This window comes from Oryx dammah, unplaced genomic scaffold, assembly GCF_014754425.2.
Source record: "Oryx dammah isolate SB20612 unplaced genomic scaffold, SCBI_Odam_1.1 HiC_scaffold_9, whole genome shotgun sequence".
NCBI lineage: Eukaryota > Metazoa > Chordata > Mammalia > Artiodactyla > Bovidae > Oryx > Oryx dammah.
The window spans coordinates 23,482,800-23,506,274 of NW_024070193.1; the positions used below are offsets into that span (position 1 = coordinate 23,482,800).

General features: G+C 39.4%; 1 protein-coding gene and 1 long non-coding RNA gene across 4 annotated transcripts in view; one reads left to right on the plus strand and one right to left on the minus strand.

Annotated features, from left to right (window-relative positions):
- ADAMTS9 (ADAM metallopeptidase with thrombospondin type 1 motif 9) overlaps positions 1-23,475 on the minus strand; it is a 163,438-nt gene that overhangs the window by 45,073 nt on the left and 94,890 nt on the right. The gene's annotated exons all lie outside the window — the stretch shown is intronic.
- LOC120868020 lies at positions 10,880-18,837 on the plus strand. The gene is made up of 2 exons (XR_005722119.1): positions 10,880-14,821; positions 15,952-18,837. It is a non-coding gene; the product is annotated as an uncharacterized LOC120868020 (long non-coding RNA).

Consider the following 23,475-nt stretch of genomic DNA (forward strand, 5'->3'; position numbering starts at 1 on the left):
AGGAAGCTTACGCAGTTGTCCAAGCAAGAGGTGATGGTGGCACTGATGACGGTGCAAAGTGAAGGGGTGAAGGAAGCTGGTGAATTTAAAACAGTTTTTGAACTACAAATGACAGTTCCCCAATGGATCTGCTGTGGGGTGGATGGGAGAGGGCAGGGTCAGGAAGGCCTCCAGGTTTTCTGCTTTGGGCAATTGGATTAGAGGGATGATATGGACAGAGATGGGAAAAACAGCACGGGGGGTCAAGAATATATTATTTTCTAGGAGATGAGCTGAATTTAGAGGATATGGGTTCATGGGTGGTAATGTGTTTGATTAGGGTGAAGAAACAGACATAGCTGTCTTATTAATCAGATGAACAAGTATCAGTTGAAAGCAAGTTTGACCCTGAAGGATCATCATTTCAATATACAAACAGTTCAGACAAGCTGTCCCTTAATATGAAGGGGAGGAAGAGAGTTGGTGGAAATGGAGATTTAGTAATCTGTTGGTCTGTAAGTTCCATGAGGTCAGGGGTTACAGAAACTTTGTTTATCACTATGGGCTTACACTTCCCACACTTGGCAGAATTCTTAGAACTTAGCAGGTGCTCAATAAGTGTTGAATGAACAAATAAAACAAATCCATTTAGTGGTCACTGGAAGAGGTAACCTAATATTAGGGAGCAATCTACAGAGGCAGAATTAGCAAAGGCACAGCTTTCTCCCATTCATTAGGTACAAGGCACTGCTCGAAGACTTTATATACATTATCTCATTTAATCCTTCCAATAACCACAGAGATAGGTACTATTATTGAAGACAAATGGGATTTTCAAAATGGCATAACCAAAATGCTTTCTGTGTATACATCTCTTTCTGTATGACTCCAGTATAAGTGGCTAGATGTCTTTTGGGAACGTAACAGCACAATGAACATCAACAGTATCACTGATAATAATTCATCTGAGAGGTGCCACTGGTGCAACCAACATCTATTGCCCAGGATGGAAGAAGTTGATTTGAAATATAAACCTTAAAAATCTTTTAAATACCTGGATTAGCTGCATCCCACCCATTTCTAAGGGTGGTTTTCTTATTTGGGGAAATGAATGAAACTGATTTGGAGAAAACACTTCAGTATGACTTACCATACGTATTATTTGCCTAAAATTCAGATCTAAAAGTGATAAAGAAATTCTTAAGGTATCTAATCTGATAGCAAAAACCTTTCATTTCATGTTTTCTAAATTACCAATGACAAAAAGCAGCTGCTTGTGGAAAATTTCCGAGCTAGCAGGCTTATTAATAGGTCTATTATGATTTCATAAAGAAGTTATCATCTTGATAACCAAATAAACACAGGTTTTAGCTCTTCTATTCTGAGGGAAATTTCTGTCTGATTATTTCCAGTCCTTTCCCAGGCACTGATTTTTGTGTCAGCATGTGTTGCAGAAGTAATAGTTAAATTTAGTGTGTCACCTAGTACCTATTATTTTTTGGCTACATATATGAGGTTTCCTGTTCTGGGGAATATTTAATTCCTTATATTTGCAGCCAAATAGCCTTCTAGTTTGTCAGGTGGACCCTGACTTTTTCCCTCTGGAGAAACAACCCAACATATTTAAGAGAATGGTTTTTCCTTCACCTTTGAGCAACACTCTCAAAGTAATCTCTGTTTGTTATACAGAAACACCAAGGTCAGTATCTCTAATGCCTTGGCTTTTGTTTCTGCGAGGTCATTCAAAGGGAATGTTTAACATGGAGCTTTGTGGAGAGGTTGTCTTAATTTTTTAGATGGAGGTTGAAGAGTTTAAAATCTGTACATTTCAATGCATATGGTAGAAATGGAACTGGCTCTCTCTCTAGTAGTAGCTCTGGATGTGGCGTGGATTTGCATCCCACTCTTCCTGGTGTGCTGTCCCTGGCGTTAGGGATGCCCTGTGTGGGTCTCTTCACTTATATTGAGGAGCTGGGTCTCTCAATCACCCAGCAGCCAGCAAACAACCTGGTGTGTCTGCCTGGATGACAAGGACTGAAGATCCAGAGAGAATGAAATCCCTAGCATTGCTGAGGCTGGTGAGAACCTGGACATCTGAAGGGAGATGGGGAACCACACGGAACTGGTAAGGACACCATTAGGAGCCAAGAAGGAATAAGAAGGGGAGGGTGGAGGTCACGGATACACACAATATCTGGCCAGAAGGAAGCTTCTTGATGAGGCTGGATGATGCTGGGCGCTCAGAGGAGGTAATGCAGTGAGTGGGGTGTGGACCAGGACTACTCAAGTTGTAGCTGATGCTTGATACATAAAAGTTAATGGACGGTCCAGGAGGACAGCTCCAGTAGAGTGTCTGGGCACAGTGGAGTATGTCTGAGTGATGCTTATCTCCAAGTAATCTGCATATATAAGATTCTGTTTATGTGAAATGTATTTTGGAGGCTATTGATCAAGGAGTCTATATTTCCAAACAGAGGACTGACAGCAGGTTAGAAATACGAATTGAAAAGCCAAGAGAAAGGTCAAATGCTAGAATCTACTAAGCTAAGCCAGGACTCTATAATGATCTAAGCATTTCTGACAGTCAGATAGAAAACCATCATTCTGAGACTGGTGGGCAGAGTTCAGTTATGAGACAGGAGACTCTACTAATTATTATTCAAGGCCTTTCCCTAGTGATTCTATAAAATATGAAAAAATCATCTAAATCATTTAATATAAAAAATGAAATGTGTCCTTTCATAACAATAAGCTCTTCTTGATTCCACTCTCATTCCAATTTTGTTTAAAAAGCATAGTCAGATCCCATCTGGAAAGTATGATATCAGAAAGCAGGCAATGCATATGCCCACGGTTCAGAACTGCCTTTGCCAATTACGGTGATAAGTGAAGTGAATATTGCATGAACATCTTGCCATCATGAAAAGCAAAGGATTCCAGCCTGTACCCACTGTTTACCAGAAAAAATAAACAAGAATGTGAGAGGAGAGATATAGACTTAGGGATCAAGGTTTCAAAACTGCTCAGTGCAAGACCTAGAAATCCACGTGGGCTTTGTAACACGGGAAAAAGACAGTAACTGCAATCCACGTATGTTTATTACTGCTTTCCACACTGTAATCTCTGAGAAAATATTTATAGGAACGAATGAACACATGAAGGCTACAACCATCACAGAAATAGACTATGACCCAAATGTCATATTTTCCTAATGGTTTCAAGAAAGAACCACCTGGAATGTGACCCACCTGCTATGGCACAGCTATTTAGATTCAAAGAGTTGGAGCAGGACTATTAGAAATCACATCAGCTAACTTTTATTGACTTCTTATATGAGTGGGACCATGAGATCAAAGATACTAGCTTCTCCAATTTAATCTCTACAGCAGCCCCATGGCTCAGGTACTATTAGGATTCCTCTTAACGAGTAAGGAAACTGAGGATTAAAGAGGTGACATGACTTGCCCAGGGTCACAGAGCCAGGAAACAGCAGAGTTAGCCTCTAAATACAGCAGGTATGTTTCCAGAATGACCATTTTCTTCCTTAAGTCAATCTGAAGAGAAGACCTGGTTAAGATGGCAGGCTGTTCATTCACCTCTGCTTATCCATGTTGACAACAGACAACTGGGACTTCAAAGAAACGCTTCCTAAGGCTATTTGAGAGATCTCTGACTCGTTAGTCTCCCAGGAAGAGGATGGTTATACAATGTGTTTCTCATTTTAATACAACCGTTTTAGCACTCCGGGAAGAAAGACACTATGAAAAGTGAGCATACCACTATGTACAATATCATGTAAAGATAAAGAGCCACGTTTCCCTTTGGTCAGAGCCACACTCTGGTTTTCTCGTGGCCATTTTTCAAGGTTGATTCACCCCTTGCATTTGGCCTGAGGTCATATGCTGAGTTTTCCTCTCTATTCACTGCTGAATGGCCCTTATTGCGTGATCAGGAATGGAAGGTTACAGGTTGTAAATTTTGCCCTGCCGATTCACCAAGGACTAAGCTCTCAAATATTTGAGGTAGAGGTCATCTCAGAGATTATTCAGTCCATGTATTTGTTTTTACAAATTCAACACGATGGAAGAGGAGACATGCCATGCTCATAGTCACACAGGAAAGAAGCAATAGATGGATGTGGGAACTCTTGGCTCAGCACAGAACACGACTTGGTGCCAACTGCACTGGGGATTTGTGAATAGATTCTGGTGTTTTGCATGTTGCTTGGGACCCACAGCTGACCAGACATCCTAATTCTTTCCACTCCAACTTGGTCATGCCCACATAGCGCTAGCAGCATGGTCTGGGGCTACCCAGGGCAGGAGTAGATTCTGCACCTCTGGCTCTAAAGGATTACCAACACAAATATGAACAAGCATAGGTCTCACTACCTCTTGCTCTAAGATACCAGTTAAGAACAAATTCAAGAGGTGGCTGTGCACGAATCGGGATTCCTCAGCTCACTGCTGAGGAATGGCACTTGTCTTCACCTTGCCCTAAATTTCAGCCTTCGAGACACAGGTTTTGGAGTCAGACAGACCTAGGGAGGAGTGCAATCTGCCATTTTATCATGGTGCCCTCTGGGGCAAGTTACCCAACCTGTCTCAGCTGTGTTCTCTGTAAAATGGAGAAAATAAAAGGAAGATAACAACACCATATATATGCACCAAGGCTGCCTTACAACCAGATATGACAAAGTATACAGAGCCCTTGGTGTTTTGCTGGACAGTGTAAAAATCGACACACATTCAGAGTATTTGGTGGACTCTTTAAAAAGATCTTCTAACACACAGTTTAAAAGGTGAATATTTTTTAAAATATATGTTCACTTATGGAGTCTAAAGTTAACATTCTAATACAGGCACTGCTGGGTGAACAAGTCTGGAAAAATCTTCCTCTTGTGAATGGGGGAAGTACTTTCCTTTCTAAAGGTCACAGAGAGATCCCCAGGGCAGACATAAATTTGGACGATTCCTTCGCTTCTGCAGTGCCTTTTTTACTCTCATAGACTATTACTCAGTAATACAGGCTCTTCTAACACAGAAGACAGAAAGACAAGTAAGAGAAAGAAAGGCATCATGACTGAAAGCCTCATCTCTACTCCATCATTTCCTGTTCACATTCACTATCTCAAGAACTCCTTTTGTCTTTTTTTTTTTGTCATGTTATTTCTTTCAATGTCCTGAAGCACAGAATCCACATTAGTGATAACCATATTCAGTCACTCCCCCGCTCGGTCCCCAGTGGTGGGAATGCTAAGAATCTTTTGTCAAAAAGCATATCTTCTCATTGGCGATGTGAACATGTTTAGGGAAATTTTTATAGGGCTTCTCACAATACAAGAAAGGCTCTGAACATGGGGCATCAGGGAACCAAAATGACGGAGGAGGAAGGAGAGAAAGCTTGGCCAGGAAACAAGGGCTGTGACTTCAGGGCGTAAAGCCAGTGTTGACAGGCCTGCCTGATGGCCGTTCATGTCCAGGACCACCATGGCACTTATTACCATGAAAAGGAGCTGCGGAAGCATGAGATTGGCAGGGAGCACCACAGAAGAAAGCAGATGCACGAGTTACAGCCATTGCCGCCGGATGGGGCACTGGGCCATCCTTCCTCCCCCGTGACCCCCCCAAACCCCAGCCTGTGCAATGCTACAAAGGTCTAAGACTACGGAAGAAAGGGAACCAAGATTCACATGTCAACTCTTGAGCACACTTGAAGGCGCCTGTCAATACTATATCCAAGTAGGTGGCCCCACAATCACCTCGCAAGGGACATGGCAGGGCCAGAAAAAGAAGCAGAGGCAGTGAGAGATGTTCATGACCCCCACCTTCCATCACTTCCAAAAAGTGGATGCTCTCCAGTTGCATCCTACAGCCTCATAATATAACAACTTCGTATCAGAGGATAGAAAAACATTTTCACATGAAATACAGCAGCATGTGAAGTTAGCTATGGAACTTGTGAGGCTTCCCTGGTGGCTCAGAGGATAAAGCGTCTGCCTGCAATGCAGGAGACCCGGGTTCGATCCCTGGGCTGGGAAGATCCCCTGGAGAAGGAAATGGACAGAGCCTGGCGGGCTATAGTCCATGGGGTCACAAAGAGTTGGACACGACTGAGTGACTTCACACACACACACACACACACACACACACACACACACACACACACACACACACACACACGGAACTTGTGAAACCCGAATTGGGTATCTTCTTATTCTGCAAGAGTATAAACATTACAGTTTTTTTCCCCATCAAGACAGAAACAAAAACCAAGAAAATCTGCAAAAGCTATACATGGTGACTTCTAGCGTGGCCACATCCAATAGTGCCTCCAGGGATTTGAGGTATATTATGTTATCAGGCTCTGTTACCCCTAGTTCCCCATTCCCAAGCACAGTGCTGATTTTTGTAATGCTTCTTTCCCTTGCAAGGTTAAGTGTGATGATTTTTTTGTAATCTGACTTCACCATAATCATGACATTGTCACTTTTCAGGAAAGGGGTGAAGACGGTACCAGGACCCATCCTCTAACCACAGAAGTATTTGTGAAGGCAGACTGGAAGATGGGGAGGGTAGTGGGTAACGTTTTTGTTCTAGGATCCTTTATTCTCAGCTGTTCCAAAGGTAGGTGCAGAAGAGCCCGAGTGATAGAAAAGTTATATCTTGTGGGAACACGGAGCCAAGTTTCTTGATACTCTGAAGGTGGGTTGTTAACTAAAGGCCCAGGCTGAAGCGTTCAAGGCTATCTGGAGATGTCATTCTGCTAGATGATAGCACCTGAGAAGACCCACTCATTAACGCTACTGTCCCAGGCAGCCAGGGAGAGTCATGGGAACTTAAGGTACCTTTGGGAATGCCTCCATAGAAAAGCAATCCAGATAGGCTATATGTGGATTTTCAGACACCCAACCAATGTTCGGCCTTGAGCTTCTTCCCCCTCCCAAAGAGCTAGTCTAAGTATATTCAGTCATTTAAAAAACACTAGGTTACAGTTCATTTAATTGCCTCTTCCAGTCTTGCTTTCTCTGCCTGTCTGGTCCTTCCTCCATCAGCTTCATGTGAAAGGAACATCTTTATCTGCCAGTATGTCAAGTATCTTACATTGAAAAAGTTACAGCTGGAGAGGTAGGTAGTTCATGTATTGAATTTGCTTTGGGTAGATATTAATGCCATCCCAGAACTGAAATGTGCATACCTCTGAGTTTGTAATCAGAGAAATATATCTCAGTGAGAGGGAAAAGGTCATCTTAACCATTACTGAATGAGATGCTCACCCTTCAACTTTGCAATGTTCTTCTGGGAGTTTCAGATAAAACCAAATTACTATCAATAGGCACTAGTCAAGTCCTTTGTGGCTTTCCTTGTCTCTTCCTCCTGCTTACCTTTTGATAAAGAAAAGACTCAAGAGTACCACTATGAAAGGATGAGATGAGAAGAAATAAAACCTAGCTAAAATGTAAGTGGCTCACAACACGGAAGAGTGGGCATAGAAGTGGCTAAAATTTTGTTTGATGCTTTTCTGTGAATTTAAATTATTCCTGCACTACTCTGAGATTTATTCAAATGGAAATCCCAGAGCTGAGTCAGAAGCACATGTACGAGCTTGGTTTTGGAATCAATCAGATCTAGTTTGACTACTATCTCTCTATCTCTTCATTTGTGATCTTATATGAGATGCTTAACCAGGTATGAAATGATGGTGAGTAAGCAACTTAAACCTAACATGTCCGAAACAGTTGTCCTGATCTTCAGATTAGCTTCTCCATTTCAATCAATGGGAACTATTCATCCACTTAGTTAGTGCACAAAATTTGGCTGGAGTCATTCCAACTCCTTTCTTTCTCTCGTTTCCCACATCTAAACTTGGACCAAATCTTTCAGCATTACCTTTAAAATGTCAAAATCCTACCACTTCTCACGACTTCCACTGAACACTCTCATCGGAGATACTTCAATGGCTTTTAATGTTTTCCCTGCTTCTATCTTTGTTCCCCTGTAGCTTCCCCTAAATTCAAAAGCCAGGCTCATTCTTTTAAACAAACCCACATTTCTACTCAACTCTCCCTTTCCCTGATAGCTTCCTACTTGGGCAAATGTAAGCAAAAATTCCTCTCGTGGTCATTTTCTCTCCCTCTACCATGATGAACTTTCATATTCCCCTCCATCAATTTCATCTCTAATTTCATATCCTGCCACCCTTTATTTAAGCCGCATTTGCCTTGCAATTGTCCAGATATACCTGGCATACTCGTGTCTGTAGGTCTTCACCTGAAACACCATTCTGCTGTAACGTTCTTCTCCTGAGGATCCACAAAGCTAACTTTTCTGTTTTCCCAGATCTCTGTTCAGTTGTCACCTTTTACAGGATAATTGTCTGACCTTAAAAATTACAGTTCCCATCTCCTCTTACATGCTATTTTCTCTCTTTATTTTTATCCACGGCACCACTCATGTTCCTTCACAATATATATTTCACCTCTTTTGTTTGTGATTTATACATTATTCCCCCTTCCCAATAGAATGTAAACTTGATGAGCTCAAGAATTTTTGTCTGTTCTGTTCACTGTTACCTCCCTAGTGCTCAGAGCAGTGCCTAGTTTATAGAAAACACCTGAATACTTAGGGAACATACAAATGCATGCATGAATGAATAGTATCTAATAGAGGCTAGAATCACTTATCTCACAAGAATTTTTACGGGTGAAGCAAACACTCGACACAATGCTTAATTCACTGGTAAGGCTCAAATAAATAACAATTGCTTGCTCCTATCTTCTGTGTCTATTCACTCCAAAACTGGCTAAGCACACCTGTGGTTTAATATTTAATACATAGTTACAGGACTAAATACTGCACAGGGGATATCTAAGAGGAAGGTTATCTGAGAACATGATGTAAGATAACAGATAGCAAGTAGTAGAATCCTGGGTTCTGCACGGGCAAGACTAACCCTGAAAGCTTGGCTCATAGCCACTAAGACTGCCATATACTATTAGGGTCACAGAATGCTTTTTTCCTCCCCAAAGGTGTCACTTTAAATCAACACTTTTGCCAGGTGGAAAAAAAATGTAGATATATAAACTGAAAGTAGACTAAAAAGAAAGGTAATGGGCGAGAATGGGTTCTATCTGGGCCCGGTATTGTCTATCTCCATTCTGGCTAGAAACATCAAAAAGCAAAAATGGCCAACCACCCCAAAACAACAAACAAAAAGGCAAATAAAATATACCCCCAAAACAAACAACAAACCGAAAAACCAATGAACCAATCAAACAAAAATCCTAGACTTACACTGTTCCAAAATAATGTGTCTAGGTTTGAGTCTGATTTTTCTAGTTCCCTTTCATTTAGAAAAATGCTCTCAAAGTAGAGGGTATTCAGGATTACAAAACCAACATCAAGCTTGAGATTTTAACTGAAGATTGAACCTGATAGAATTAAATCATTGCCACTCTTCTGTATAGTCTCTACAGGCTAGCCATCAGAAGCCTCCCTACAAAGTGAGGTAGTTAATACCCAAATAATCGTATTAGGCCTCATCCACAAGGATCTACTTTTCTTAGTTCAGCAGATATCTCCCTACAGATGTATTAATTCACACTGTTCTAGCATGCTGTAAATGTCCAGAGAAAATACAACTTTTTTTCAAAGCTCTGGTCTGAAAGTGTTGGGTGACTAAACTCAATTGCTGAGTTCTTTTGAAAACCATTCAAAAGTAACTGAAGTGTTAAAAGGACCTATTCAAAAATTCAGATCCCAAAGACTCAGCTCCAATGGCTTTTAAAAAGTAGAAGAAAGCTAAACTGATTTCTAGTAGGGTAAGAGCCTATTTTTGCAGGTGTCACAAATCAAAATGAGTATTTATAGAAGTTCTGAAAGGCCTTCCAGAGAAAGAGAGGGAAAGCATTAAACCTGGGAGTCAGTTGGGTCTGGATCCAAGAACTACTGATTGTATGATGCTGGTACATTTTTCTTAGCCTGCCTGGAGCTCAGTTTTCATACCTGCCTAATGGATACAATACGGACCATTCTGCAAGGATTATATGAGGATTAGCAATAACTCTTACAAAGCACCAGGCCCAAAGCTTCGCTCAAAGAAGTTGTTCAGTAAATGTGGGCCTCTTGTTATTCTTTCTCCACTGCTGGTTAAATCCATCTGGCCTACTGCAGATGGGCACTTTTACATGCCACATCAAGGTACATAAGACCACTGGTCATCAGTTGCTGATTAGGAGGTGGAGAAACCCATTTATTCAGAGAACTGAGGTTTCCCAGAATAACTGGTAAGATTATAATCGGGTAAAAGGCAAAACTCCATTTCTAATTTCAAAGAGCTTTTGGCATAGTTTGCCCATTGGTAATTTAAAGCTCCAAATATTTCTGGAAAGTGGCACCCATTTGTCTTATGGAGAACCAAGGTCTCTTCTACACTGAGCTCCAATGTGTGTCTTTCTTTTTATAAAAATGTCTGCTTTTTCGTCCAATAAAGTTTAAACATTGTGGGAAGAATCCAATATTTCATTAAAGTTTGGGTCCTACCATAAAACTTCTGAGGCTGATGACAGTGTCTTGGGTTCATTTTGTTTGTCTTTCCTCTACTGATAGATTTCTTCTCTGGTCTCAAAGACCTGGAGTCACTACTAGTAGTTTATTGCCATCATTAGTGACCTTTTTGAAGAAGAAGAATTGAGATTGATTTTCTTTCTAGGGCCAGGAGATGGATCATCTAAAATGTTCTCTGTCCCACAGATCTTGGAGTTCCGTTTGCCATTTTGATCATAAATACGTGTGTCTGTGTGGCATGGGGGTCTGAAGTTGGTAAATACATAGAACTACCATCTGTTAAATCAGAAAAGATTTGAAAAGTGGAAAAGGAGAGGTATGAAGGGGTACAACTTTAGAAACTTTTTTCCCCGTAAGTTCATGTACTGAAAAGCCAGGTTAACCTTACACATCTGAAAAAGCTGATCATGGTTTCTTCTGATAGGTTAAAAAAACAACTGGTGGGAAAACAACTGTGAAAATCTAGTGATCTCTGCAACATAATAATTTACTATGCCTACTTAATGCCCATGAGAATATGGAAAGTTCTGCTGTAAGAAACTCATAGAACCATGAGAGAAAGATAATATTGCTCCCAGGGGACATATGCCAATGTCTGAAGACACTGTTAACACAACTAAGAGGATATGCTACTGGCATCTAGTGGGTAGAAGCTAGGGATGTGGCCAAACATCCTATGATATCCAAAACAACAAAGAAGTACCTGGTCCCAAACATCATTAGTGCCAAGGCTGGGAAACCCTGCTTCGGACCTATACGCAAGTCATGGGACAGTCTCTGTACCACTGTCTTGGTTTCTAGTCAGAAACTGGTCTCCTATTTCCAAGATAAAATGCTCACTAGGATTAAATTTGCTTTTATAAAAGTACCTCCTGTGCAAAACTCCTAAATATTCAGTTCTGAAACCAACTCTTAAATAGAAGTGAACCATTACATATATGCAGATTCTACCATGAATGAGGGAAGTGCTGTTTGTTTGAAACATAAAATGCAAAGGAATCTGTATCTATATATCTCTGGATCTACCTCTATCCATCTATCTATCCATCCATCCATGTCTATACTATGAGTGCTATCAGTTTATACAGCCCAAATGTAGGAACATGTTGGAATGTTGGAGTAACCTTGTTTTCTTAACAAATTCTCATCCTCACTGATGACTTTCTATCCAAACTTGGTAGCCCCCACCAAAGTTGCCATGCAGAATGTCTATGGAACACACTGGTCACATCTGTACACATTACAATTTCCCTTCTCGGCTCCAAAAAAAGAATGAGTGACACTGTGTGTTGGTTTGCAAATTCATAGTCTCTTGAGACAACTTTGAAACCTTTCTATTTTTAGTTTATTCTTGAAAATCTTTGACCTTGCTAGGTTCCTAGGATCCCATATACTACTTGATGGAAAATTTCGACTCTCTAGAGAAGTATGTTCTGATAGCTAACCAGCGTCATTTCTATGGGGTTTGCAACTGTGACTTCAGCCATGACTTCTGATCATGAGTCCTCCCTATCCTCTGGGAGCCATGCTGTTGGATGCTTGACAACATCCCTAGCTGCTCTTAACCAGATGCCAATAATACTCCCCAAACCCATATGTAACAACCAATTATGTCTCCAGATATTGCCCAGTGTCCACTAGTAGATAAGAATCAACCCTGATTTTTAGAGAACCACAGAATTATCTCAAGGTTTTCAGAAAGTCCTTTAGAAAGCTCTCAAAACCGAACTGAGTTTAACTGACTTGGTAGGGGTAGGGAACACAGAGCGCTGATTTTTTGTGTGTGTGTGTGCTTTTGGGGGATGAGAGTGGCAAAGGACCCAATGAACATCAGTTTAACAAGGTCAAGATCCTAGGCTGAAAGGGTTTGGAATCCCTGGTCTTAGAAATGTGACATGTACAATGTGAAATCAATTTCCATGCATAGCAATGAAGATTACAGCGACAGTGAAACAAGCAGGCTCTGCTGGATAGCATTCTTCCCTGTCCTCACAGCCATGACCTGCCACTGCTAAGGGGTTCCCGGACATTTCAGATCTGACTAAGAGACAACCGAGGAGAAGGCAGTCACAGTTTCACTAAGAACGGGCAAACTGCAATGGAGGAAGAGGTGAGTTGGCTGGGTGAGGGCTTGTTACGAGGCAGAAGGAAAACAGCACAGATTTTTCAAACATTTCTTTAGTTTTCAAAGGAATCTGGGTTTTGGCTATGAAGCAATAGATAAAAATGGGGAGTCTGTATTTATTCACGTATTTACTGGAATTTACTAGCAAGCCTGGTAGTGAAAGTCTGGATTGCCCTGGGAAAAGGGGAGCAACAAACCACACCATTCCCAGAGGCCTTTTCATTTTAGCTGCCTGGGTGGGAGGGGTGGACGGAGGAAGGGAAGAGAGGGCAGAGAAAGAAGCTCATGGGAAAAAACCAATGAAAAACTACGAAAGACGCTCTTTATGCTAGGCTCAGACTGGAGCACCCACTTTTATTATGATGTTACAGTGCAAATCTGAGATTAAAAACAGCTTCCTAAAATGTGTCAGACTTTTTAAAGTCCTGAAATAAATCCAGACCTACACTCTCTGCTTCCTTGTGAAGTAGAATACACACTCTGAATATATTTATGTTTAAGAACTTTTAAAAAATAACTTACTCTGAAAATTTTCAAACTTAAAGAAAAATAGTAATAATATCACAAAGAACTCCGTCTCCCCTTATCTAAATTCCCTAACTACCAACATTTCACCACCTTTGCTCCCTCCATCTTCCTCCCTATATATATATATATATATATGCCATTATATTTTGTCTTTTCCTGGAAAATCCACACAGTGTCTCATCATCTCCAAAAGTCTAATTTTCCCAAATCAAGGACACTCTCCACATAAATACAACTCCCCAAGTCAGGAAATCACTACTGATACATCACCACCATCTAAACCTATATGTGTTTTTTTTTTTTTTATGATTCTCTCCTACATGTTAGCTTTTTATTGCCCAGTGCAATAATCATTTCAGCTCCCGAGTAACTAGGATTTTCTCATTCATTCATTCATTTCAATATTATTGATAGTCTGCCTACTTTGGATAAGGCACCAAGCTTGAACAGTGGGCCTCTATAGCCCAAAAGAAATTAAGGTTTGGGGCAATTCAATAAATGATTTAGTTAAAGAGAATTTCACTTGAAATGTGGTGGCTATGTCTATACTTCTTCCCTTTTCTAGTTAATTTTTTATATCATCTTTTCCCTCACTTCATCTTACACAGCTCCCAAACCATAACCATGTCTTCACATGCACTTTCCACTTGGATGGAGGGATGCATCAGTGATTGGGAGAAGGAGGGATGAAGAACAAAGTGAATGTAAGGACAGAACTCACAGTAGTTGTATGTCCTACCAGTTTTAAAGAGTAAGACTTAGCATGAACAGAAGAGTTCAACTCCTGTAGCTTAGTTTTAGCTCAAGAGTTGGGAAGATAACTCAATACATTTAATATGTATTATTTCAAGCAGAGAGTTACTAGTGTGAGATCACTTTTTACCTATGACATCCCTTATATGTAGAATCTGAAAAAAAAATAATACAAATGAACTTAGTTTACAAAACAGGAACAGATTCACAGACTTCAAGAATGAAGAAGCTTATGGTTGTCAGGGGTGGGAAGGTTGGGAGGGAAGGATAGTTAGGGAGTTTAGGATGGACGTGTACACGTTGCTATATTTAAAATGGATAACCAACAAGGACCTACTGTGTAGTTTATGGAACTCTGCTCAGTGTTATGTTGTAGCCTGGATGAGACGGGAGTTTGGCAGGAAAATGGATACATATATATTTTTGGCTGAGTTCCTTAGCTGTTCAACCTGAAATTATCACAACATTGTCTGTTTACCGGCCATACTCCAATAAAAAATAAGTTAAAAAGGACAACTAAAAATTTTTTAAATTACATTTTTCATAATTCACTTGTAATAAAATAGCATATCACTTTCTACAATAAACCTAATCACCTCTAATTGGCTTTCCTGAGATCTATCATCCCAATCATCTATATATCTACTGAAAGAAAAAACAGATTATTTACCTCAAGTTATTCTAGAAGGAGATCAACCCTGGGATTTCTTTGGCAGGAATGATGCTAAAGCTGAAGCTCCAGTACTTTGGACACCTCATGAGAAGAGCTGACTCATTGGAAAAGACTCTGATGCTGGGAGAGATTGGGGGCAGGAGGAGAAGGGGACGACAGGGGATGAGATGGCTGGATGGCATCACTGACTCGATGGACGTGAGTCTGAGTGAACTTCAGGAGTTGGTGATGGACAGGGAGGCCTGGCGTGCTGCGATTCATGGGGTTACAAAGAGTCAGACACGACTGAGCGACTGAACTGAACTGAACTTGATTACTAAAATGTCAGAAACATCCCTTAATATGTCCTTAATAAATACTGGATGCTTTTTTTTTTTTCCCCTCCAAATCTTCTAGAGGGCCCCAGTCTTGCTCTTCACCTGGCTTACATTTAAGAGAAATAATTTTCTCATATTCATCCCTTTAGAGCTCTGAGCAAAATCTGTAAATGGCTCAATAATTCCAGAATGTTTCAAGTAGTTACCCCATGGAAAAACAGAAAATCTTAAATTGTAGCTTTTCACCACTTCACCAAATAAAGAGTAAGATGAGGGGATTACGTCTTGGTTACTAATAGGTTCAAATCCTCATTCAGCCAGATTGACCTAGTACCAACTAGGTAACTTCTCTGATGGTACTAAGCTCATTAAGTAGAAGTATTAAATCAGTATCAGTATTAAATCTGATAATAGGAGTGAATTGCTTTGCATAACTCCTAGTAGAATATGTAAGTGATAAGTTATTGTGATAATAAAAAGTCAAAACCATCACAATAATTACAGGAGGAAATGCATCGTACAAAACTAAATAAGGGGAAATTAGCTCTTTTGTGGATAACTTAAACAATCCATTCCACTACTTTCTGAAATACATCAGAAAAAGGTGGCTGAAGAGAGTTATTTTTACTTACTTCCCAATTTAGTACAGAGATAACCTAAGTGTGAGGATAATAAATTAAAAAGAGCTTTTAAAAATATAGACCACCTGAACGTTTATTGTTTATCATTTACTTCAGATTTTGCTCTAAAGGGGAAAAAAAACCCCAACAAACCCACAACTCTATCTGATCACTAGAAAAGAACCAGTGTTGCTACATACATTTTAATTTCTGGGGGCATCAATATGGGATATAAACATGAAACAAACTATAATGTTTTCTTAACACTGGGGAAGTGAAAGTAAATGATGGCAATTACAGTGATGGAGGAGACATTTGGTTCAGCTCTTATTCTTCTAAAGTGTCTTTGAAAAAGCTCTATCAACCTAATCTGCTCAACCTCTACCTACAGGGATCAGTGAATATGAAAGCTGCCTTCCTGAAACTTCTCAAAGACAGCATGATCTCTTGGAATTCAAGCTTCTACAAGGTGGCTACCTGGTGTTGTCCGTTTTTGCCTTTTCCTAAAAACACCAATCAAACCTTGCCCTTTTGACCCACAGAACACATAAACATTCTTTCTCCTTAACTGAACTTACTGCCACGATGAACTTGAACTATGAGATGCACAAGAGGAGAGTTTGTTTTAACAGCTGCTTTTACATGGAGGCCCTGGCGTTAGTTACTATTCTGAAGATAGCTGATTCTAAAAGCCTCTCTTTTCACTGTCCTATTTTCTCAATGCTAAGCTGTCAGGGAACAACCACTGAAGTGTTTTCAAAACCAAAGGTGCAAAACAGAAGAAGGACAAGGGGATGGTACTCACTAGATGCAAAGACATCCTACACAGGGATCCATTACATGCTGACACAGGGTTTTTCTCCCCAATTTATTTGTATAAGTTTACTTACCCCTTGACAAGCTGAATATTAACTGCTAATCGCCCAAGTTTGTCCTGTCTAATACAGTAGACATCAGTCACAGGTGCTGTTTATATTTAGAGTAATTAAGTTACATACAATTTAAAATGCGTTATCCCTATTGTACTTGGCCACATAATAAGTGCTTAATATTAGCCACTTGTGGCTAGTAGCTTCCATACTGGAAAGCAATATGGGAGAATATTTGGAAAGAGAACGTATCCATCATCATAGTTATTGGATTGTTTTGGCCAGTGCATAACTTCATTCTAATAAGAGCAAGGGGATGCAGGCCTCACTAAGAATGGTGACTTTGTAGGTTCAGCCTATATTGATTGTTTTCCATACTACTTCCTGCTCCTTTCTTGGCTGCCAATGAATGCTCTATTTTATACATTTCTGGAAAGGGGTCTTGTAGTGATTAAAACGATCCATGAAAACAATCCCACTTTAGAGCAAACAACAACAGCAAGGAGCAAAGATGGCAGTGCGGCAACCCACACATTTCAGATCTTTTTATTGGTACCTAACAAAGTGGGGAATGTACTCTCAGCCCCAACTTCCCATGCTGGTGTGGAGGCTCACGGACCCCTGCAGGGAGAGGCAGAAGGCCAGGCCCTCTACTTATCCTGACTCTTAGACCCCTGAACTCATGTCTGGGTTCTAATGAAAAGATGAACAGAAACATACTTCCTGATAAAAGGTTTTTAAATGTTCCACGCCATCAGCAAGTGAGCATTTATCACTGAAAATTTGCTGGGTGATTGCACATTGAAAAAGAAAGACAAGATCAATAATTTATATTTATTGAACAAAGATCATTAGCAACCATGAAGATACACACGCACATACACACACACACACATATATATATCCTAATAGCAGCTTTTATTTTCATGGTTGTAGTGAGGCTGTCAGGAAAAAATTGTCAGTTCTTTACACGTTAAACTTTATTTAATACTGAATTTTCTCTCTTCCCAGTAGAATCAATAGCTCTGATTGTGCATTGCTATATCCTCCACATCCCAGAAGAGACTAGCCCCACAGTAGGCAAATAAAAAGTATTAGCTGAAAAATTAATGACTTCTTTTTTGAAGGAATGACCTGGAGTCTTTTACTCCCTCCTCATAAAATAAATCTTCCTCAACCACGTTTAATAATCAGGATTCCCTCCCAGCCAGTTAGACTTGGACTCAGCCTCTACCTCCCACTCCACATTCCAAAGTTTCCATTTGTGTCCATTCCAGGAGGGCAACTCCCTGACCTGAGTCAGGGGGAGGAGCTACACTCCTCAGGGTCTAATGTCTCTCTACCCTTGCCCCCATTCCCACCTTTGGACTTTTTAAAACTGTAAAAACAGAAATCCGTCAAGCAATCATGAAATATCAGCTGTCAGAAAGCAGGAACAGAATCTCTGACAAGCATACAATCACTGTAAATACTAAAAAAAAAAGTCCAGTTAAGTTTTATCTCCAATGAAACAGATGCAAGGACAGTGCGTTCTGCGGTTTTTAAGTACACGTGAGATGAGTGGTTTATAGAGTCTTAATCTACTCTGAGTTCAAATAAATTTTATAATTTCATATGTTGTAATGTTTTCATTAAAGAACTATCTTATTTCTATACTCTATATTGATAGAGCCAAATAATGTGTTTCTTATTTCTTTTTTAAAAAGATACTAGCAGAATGTTTAAGATATATCTGCATTAGTAAAAAGGTTCTTATTTTTATAAAAAATGCATTCATATTTAATGTGATATTCCTTGTAGCCAAAATCTTTATATCATCCTCTGAATCTGGCTCTTAATATTAGATATTTCAAAAATAAAAGTGAGAGACGTTCTGCCATTCCCTAAACACAGTCAGTTATTGGAAGTGTTCAGAGCTGCTGGTTATGGGAATTTACCAGTATGAGTTATAAATTCAGATTTTCTATTGATGGAGTCAAATGGACATCAATATTAGCTTAAAAATGTTCAGTTTAGATGGAGGGTGAGTTTCAGCAATATCCTTTTATTGAGTATAAGCAGGAGTTTAAAAAAATTCATTCTGAACATGACCTGTTTCTTTCTACCAAAATAAATAGGATTAATATAGTCAAGCATACTGACACTGGGAGACATTACTTTGGAAAAGATCCCTGGTGTTCTCCTTACTGGCTGCAAGTAATAAAAAAAGTCTTATCACTAAAGTACTGAATAGATTATCACACATTCAAATGGATTCATAAAAACACCTCTCTCAACATGGTCACATGGGGGCTAAATGTGACACCAATTTCCTTAGCCTGATTTGGTGCATAATAAATATTGAGTCAACGCTAGCGAGCATCTTCTGCTTTGGAGATGTTATCTTATACAGCACCTCCTTAAAAAAAAAAAACCCTCAAATGCATATAAAGTGAAAGTGAAAGTGAAGTCACTCAGTCGTGTCTGACTCTTTGTGACTCCATGGACTGTAGCCCATCAGGCTTCTCCATCCATGGGGTTTTCCAGGCAAGAGTACTGGAGTGGGTTGCCATTTCCTTCTCCAGGGGATCTTCCCCACCCAGGGATCAAACCAGGTCTCCTGAATTGAAGGCAGTCACTTAACCCTCTGAGCCACCAGGGAAGTCCTCAAATGCATATAGGGAGTTCCTTATTTTGGTCTTTCCCCTTCAAATACCATAAGAAACTACCGCACAAAATGGAGGCTCAGTAGGGCAATGTGGAATCAGTAGAGATCTGAGGTCATCTTTATGATTTATCACGTTTTGAAAAGTACAGGTTCTCTTAAAACTTTCAAGTTTATGGTTGTTTTCTTTATTTTTCTTTAATGAGAAATGCTTCTGATACGTATTACAGGTGAACAAATCACAAAATTGACAAATGTTCTAAGTCTTTTACAGTTATCTGAACAAAAAGAGTAAGTTATGATCAAATTGGTGTGCATTAGGGTAAGCTTTTCCCTGTACCTGGCTCCTCTGACATGTTCAGAACCATTTCTCCTAATTACCTGTTTTGACTTCTGGCTATGCCTTATCATTATCTATAAATTCAATAAATAGCATACATATTTCATAGTTGAGACTTAATGAATCAGGACAACAGTATTAGAAAAGAAAAGAAAAAAAGCAACAAAATGTTAAGCCTCTTATATTTTTGTTTATATCACTAAGCATCATTTCCAAATTCAGAAATATTTTTTAAAGTATCCCTTTAAAATACACATTTTAAACTATCCAATTACATAAAGCTTGCCACATGTTTACTCAGATTTGGGAGAGAGATAGTACAGGTTGGGAGAGATTTACAAAATTAAAAAGTGTCTTTTTAAAGCCAAAGGAAACATATACAGGCAGTTCTAAGCACACAGCCTACTTGCCTTTACAGTCTGCTGATAAACACTGATTTTTAAACATTGTATATAAAATTAAATAACATGGAAAAAATAAATATGCTTTATTATATAAACACATAGAAATCTGTACTGCTCAAAATATTCAGATAACACGAGGCTTGGTTGCTTAAAATTGTACTCAGAAAGTATGGTAGTGATATTTACAGTCTTTATTTTTCCTAGATAGATGCAGTGAGGTGATAAAAACACTGATGTCAGACATTTTCTCTACCTACCTACAGAAGCTGCAAACTTTCATATGAAAATGAGGTAGACAAATTCATAAATTGACCAGGCAGAAACAAAAGCACAGTTCCTTCGTGAGCCCATAAATTCTCATTATTCGGGTTGACAGGCATTATTCCAAAGCACCTAAAGCAAGGCTCAGAGAACACTTTTAAGTTTGTCAGGAAAAAATTCACACAAGCAATTCCTCCTAAGGAGAACCATGGCCTCCAAGGCAGTCTGCAAGCAGATATACCTGTGGTAAGTGGCTTCAATCAGGTCTGATTCTTTGCAATCCTATGGACTGTAGCCCACCAGGCTCCTCTGTCCATGGGATTTCCCAGGCAAGAATACTGGAGTGGGTTGCCATGCCCTCCTCCAGGGGATCTTCCTGATCCAGGGATTATTGAACCCGGGTCTTTTATGTCTCCTGCATTGAAAGGCAGGTTGTTTACCACTAGTGCCAATGGAGCAATGCAAAAAAGGAAAGCTAGATGACCATCTTGGACAGATTAGCAACCTTTTCAACTTTCATTATCTCAAAGTGGCTTACTCTAGAATGCTACAGAGTTTTAACCCACTCCTCACTATAGTTTGACAGCTCTCTTTCCAATTTATCCCTCTAGCCACAGGATGTGTGCATGCAATAGGCAAATCAGTGTTAAGAACCTTATTTCAAAAACAAAACACTGCCAAGTCAGAGTGCAAGGACGCATTCAAAATAGGACAGAAAAGACAAAATCTAGGGAAGATGTTTTCAACAATCATGATTCTAAATCTCTGGTGATTTGAGCCAGAACTAACAGCCTTAAAATGGGTACTTGTACCCTACATTCACAGAAGCTTCATTTTAGAGTCTGGAAACTGTGCTAACAGCCATTTGGAGTTTCTTTCCTAAATATTGCTCCTTAGTAACAATTGTTGGACTATGCTATCTTTATTTCGACCCTGGAAAAGATCTACTCACACAGCAGTAGTTGCTTCTCAACACTATCTCCTGTGTAGGGGTACTCGGGATAAGAAAGCAACTCGGGCAGAGGGGGACTAATGCCTACCCTTGGTCTCTAATAAATCTAGTTTGCTTTCTCTTGAAAGCAACACGTTAGCACCTCCAATATAGTTTTTTTTGTTGTTAATGTCACTGTTAGTTACAATGATGAAGCACCATAGAAGTGGCTTATGGCTATCAACACAGTTCACTGAGGTATGCTTCAATTTAGAATTACTAAGAAATGGTACCAAAGCATCCATAAAAATCAACCTACAAGTAAAATACAAATCCTACCATAAGAATCTGAAAGGCTGCCCTTGCATAATTTAAGTCATATATTACAAATGGATCTATTTAAATAAAACACTTTTGATTTAGTTGATTTTCAAAAATCACCATGAAAAGCCTTGTAAAAGTGGCCTTGCTCCCACGTTGCAGAGGCATTTGAATATATATCTGAATAATGATTACTTTATAAAGGCGAAGGCGAAGTCGCTCAGTTGTGTCCAACTCTTTGTGACCCCATGGACTGTAGCCCACCAGGCTCCTCCATCCATGGAATTTTCTAGGCAAGAGTACTGGAGTGGGGTGCCATTTCCTTCTCCAGGGGATCTTCCCGACCTGGGGATCGAACCTGGGTCTCCCGCATTGCAGGCAGACGTTTACCGTCTGAGCCACCAGGGAATCCCATTTACTTTATAAAGGAAGTGCTAAAATCATATAGGCAGCAAAAGCATTTTCAAAATCCATGTACTTGCTTTGGTGCATTAAAGAGCATTTAGAATCTCTCCTTTTCACTGTGTGTTGCATAAAACTATGTGCAGCCCCAAGAACAAGAACTATAATAAGAAAAACTTAAAATCTTTGCTTAAATGATTTAGAAGATAATGTTTTAAAACTTAAGCATTTAAATTCTGAAAGTATCTATGGGAGAGGGTGGCAATCCAGTGGAAAAGAAATTAAACTGTGTTTAGAAAGTGTTCAAGAAAGAGAATGCCATGGTAACAAATATATATATATGATATAATATATTGTATATATACTATATACAATATATAATGTATAATAATAATATATTATTATATATTATATATATACACATATTCTGAGGGTTAGGAGATGCTTTTTGGTGAATATTAAAGAAACACAACTTTTTGGAGAGCTACTATATATTTTCATATATACTACAGTGTGGTGTTGGTATTGGCTAAGTGAAAAGGATGAAACTATAATGGGCTCAAGAGGGAAAATTTCATGAAAAATAATATGTAACAGGTGACTTAGGGAAGCTTGAATGTCAGAAGATGTTCCTGACATTCTAAGGTTATTTCTGATCTTTTTCCAAACGTTCATTTAGGGAGAGTGCCAGTATTGCAGACAAAATACTCTTGGTGAACAGTACATCTGAACTGCCCTTGAATAAAATCCTTACAGCCCAGATAAATAGTACTACTTGAGATAATGCGCTAATTCTTCTAGATTTTTACTTAACACAGAGTACAGTAGTTACGCAGCTAGTATTCTATTTATAGATACAACCTCCAACCTTGAAACCTTTGACTCTTAGAAGTGTCAACAGATTAGTAGCCATGTCAGATCAGTTAATCTGCTCTTTAGCTGCTTTCAGGAATGGTTAAGGTTTTTTCTCAGAACCCTATAGAACAAAAAAAGGCTTTTGGATATGAATTCACATAATATTAATTCAGCTTCAGTGCAATTAATGCATTCACAGGAAAGTTTACTCTATTTACATGAAACAACCCTAATGGCTCCATACCTGTGGCACCATTTAGCCACAGTATTGTTTTGACACAGCTGATCCTTCTGTTTGCCAAGATTTGCCCCAGAAGTTTGCATAGTATTTATAGAGCCAAATCTGTCTCACAATGTTGTTTAAAAGCAGATGACAAAGGAAGCCTAGGACCAAAGGAAAAACCGGTCTCAAACGGGCTTTGTGTCTTGATAGAAGAGAGAACATTTTAGATGCCTTGAATGGCATCAGGTCACTGAGGCCACTGTTTGTCTTTGGAATTTTCCAAATGATTTCACTTGATTTTATGGGCCCAGCCTTTTTGGTGATTGTGTTGAGAGCTGTACCCGAGTCACACAGGCAAAGTATAGTCACTGAATCAAAAATTGCTTTGGCCTCAATAAGCAGGTATCTTCCCGCCAAAGTCAATACCACCAGCTCAGAAAAGGAAAGAATATCTGCTTCTGAGTTGTCTGCTTAAATCACTTTGGAGTTTAAAAATGGCACGGAGTTTCTTAAAAACACACACACACACACACACACACACACACACAAACATATACTCTAGTTCTAGGAAAGGATGCTACTTTTTGGCATTGGCAAAGGGCCTGTATGAGGTACATATATCCTGTAAAGTCACTTTGGCAATATCATTTAAAAAAATGAATTTT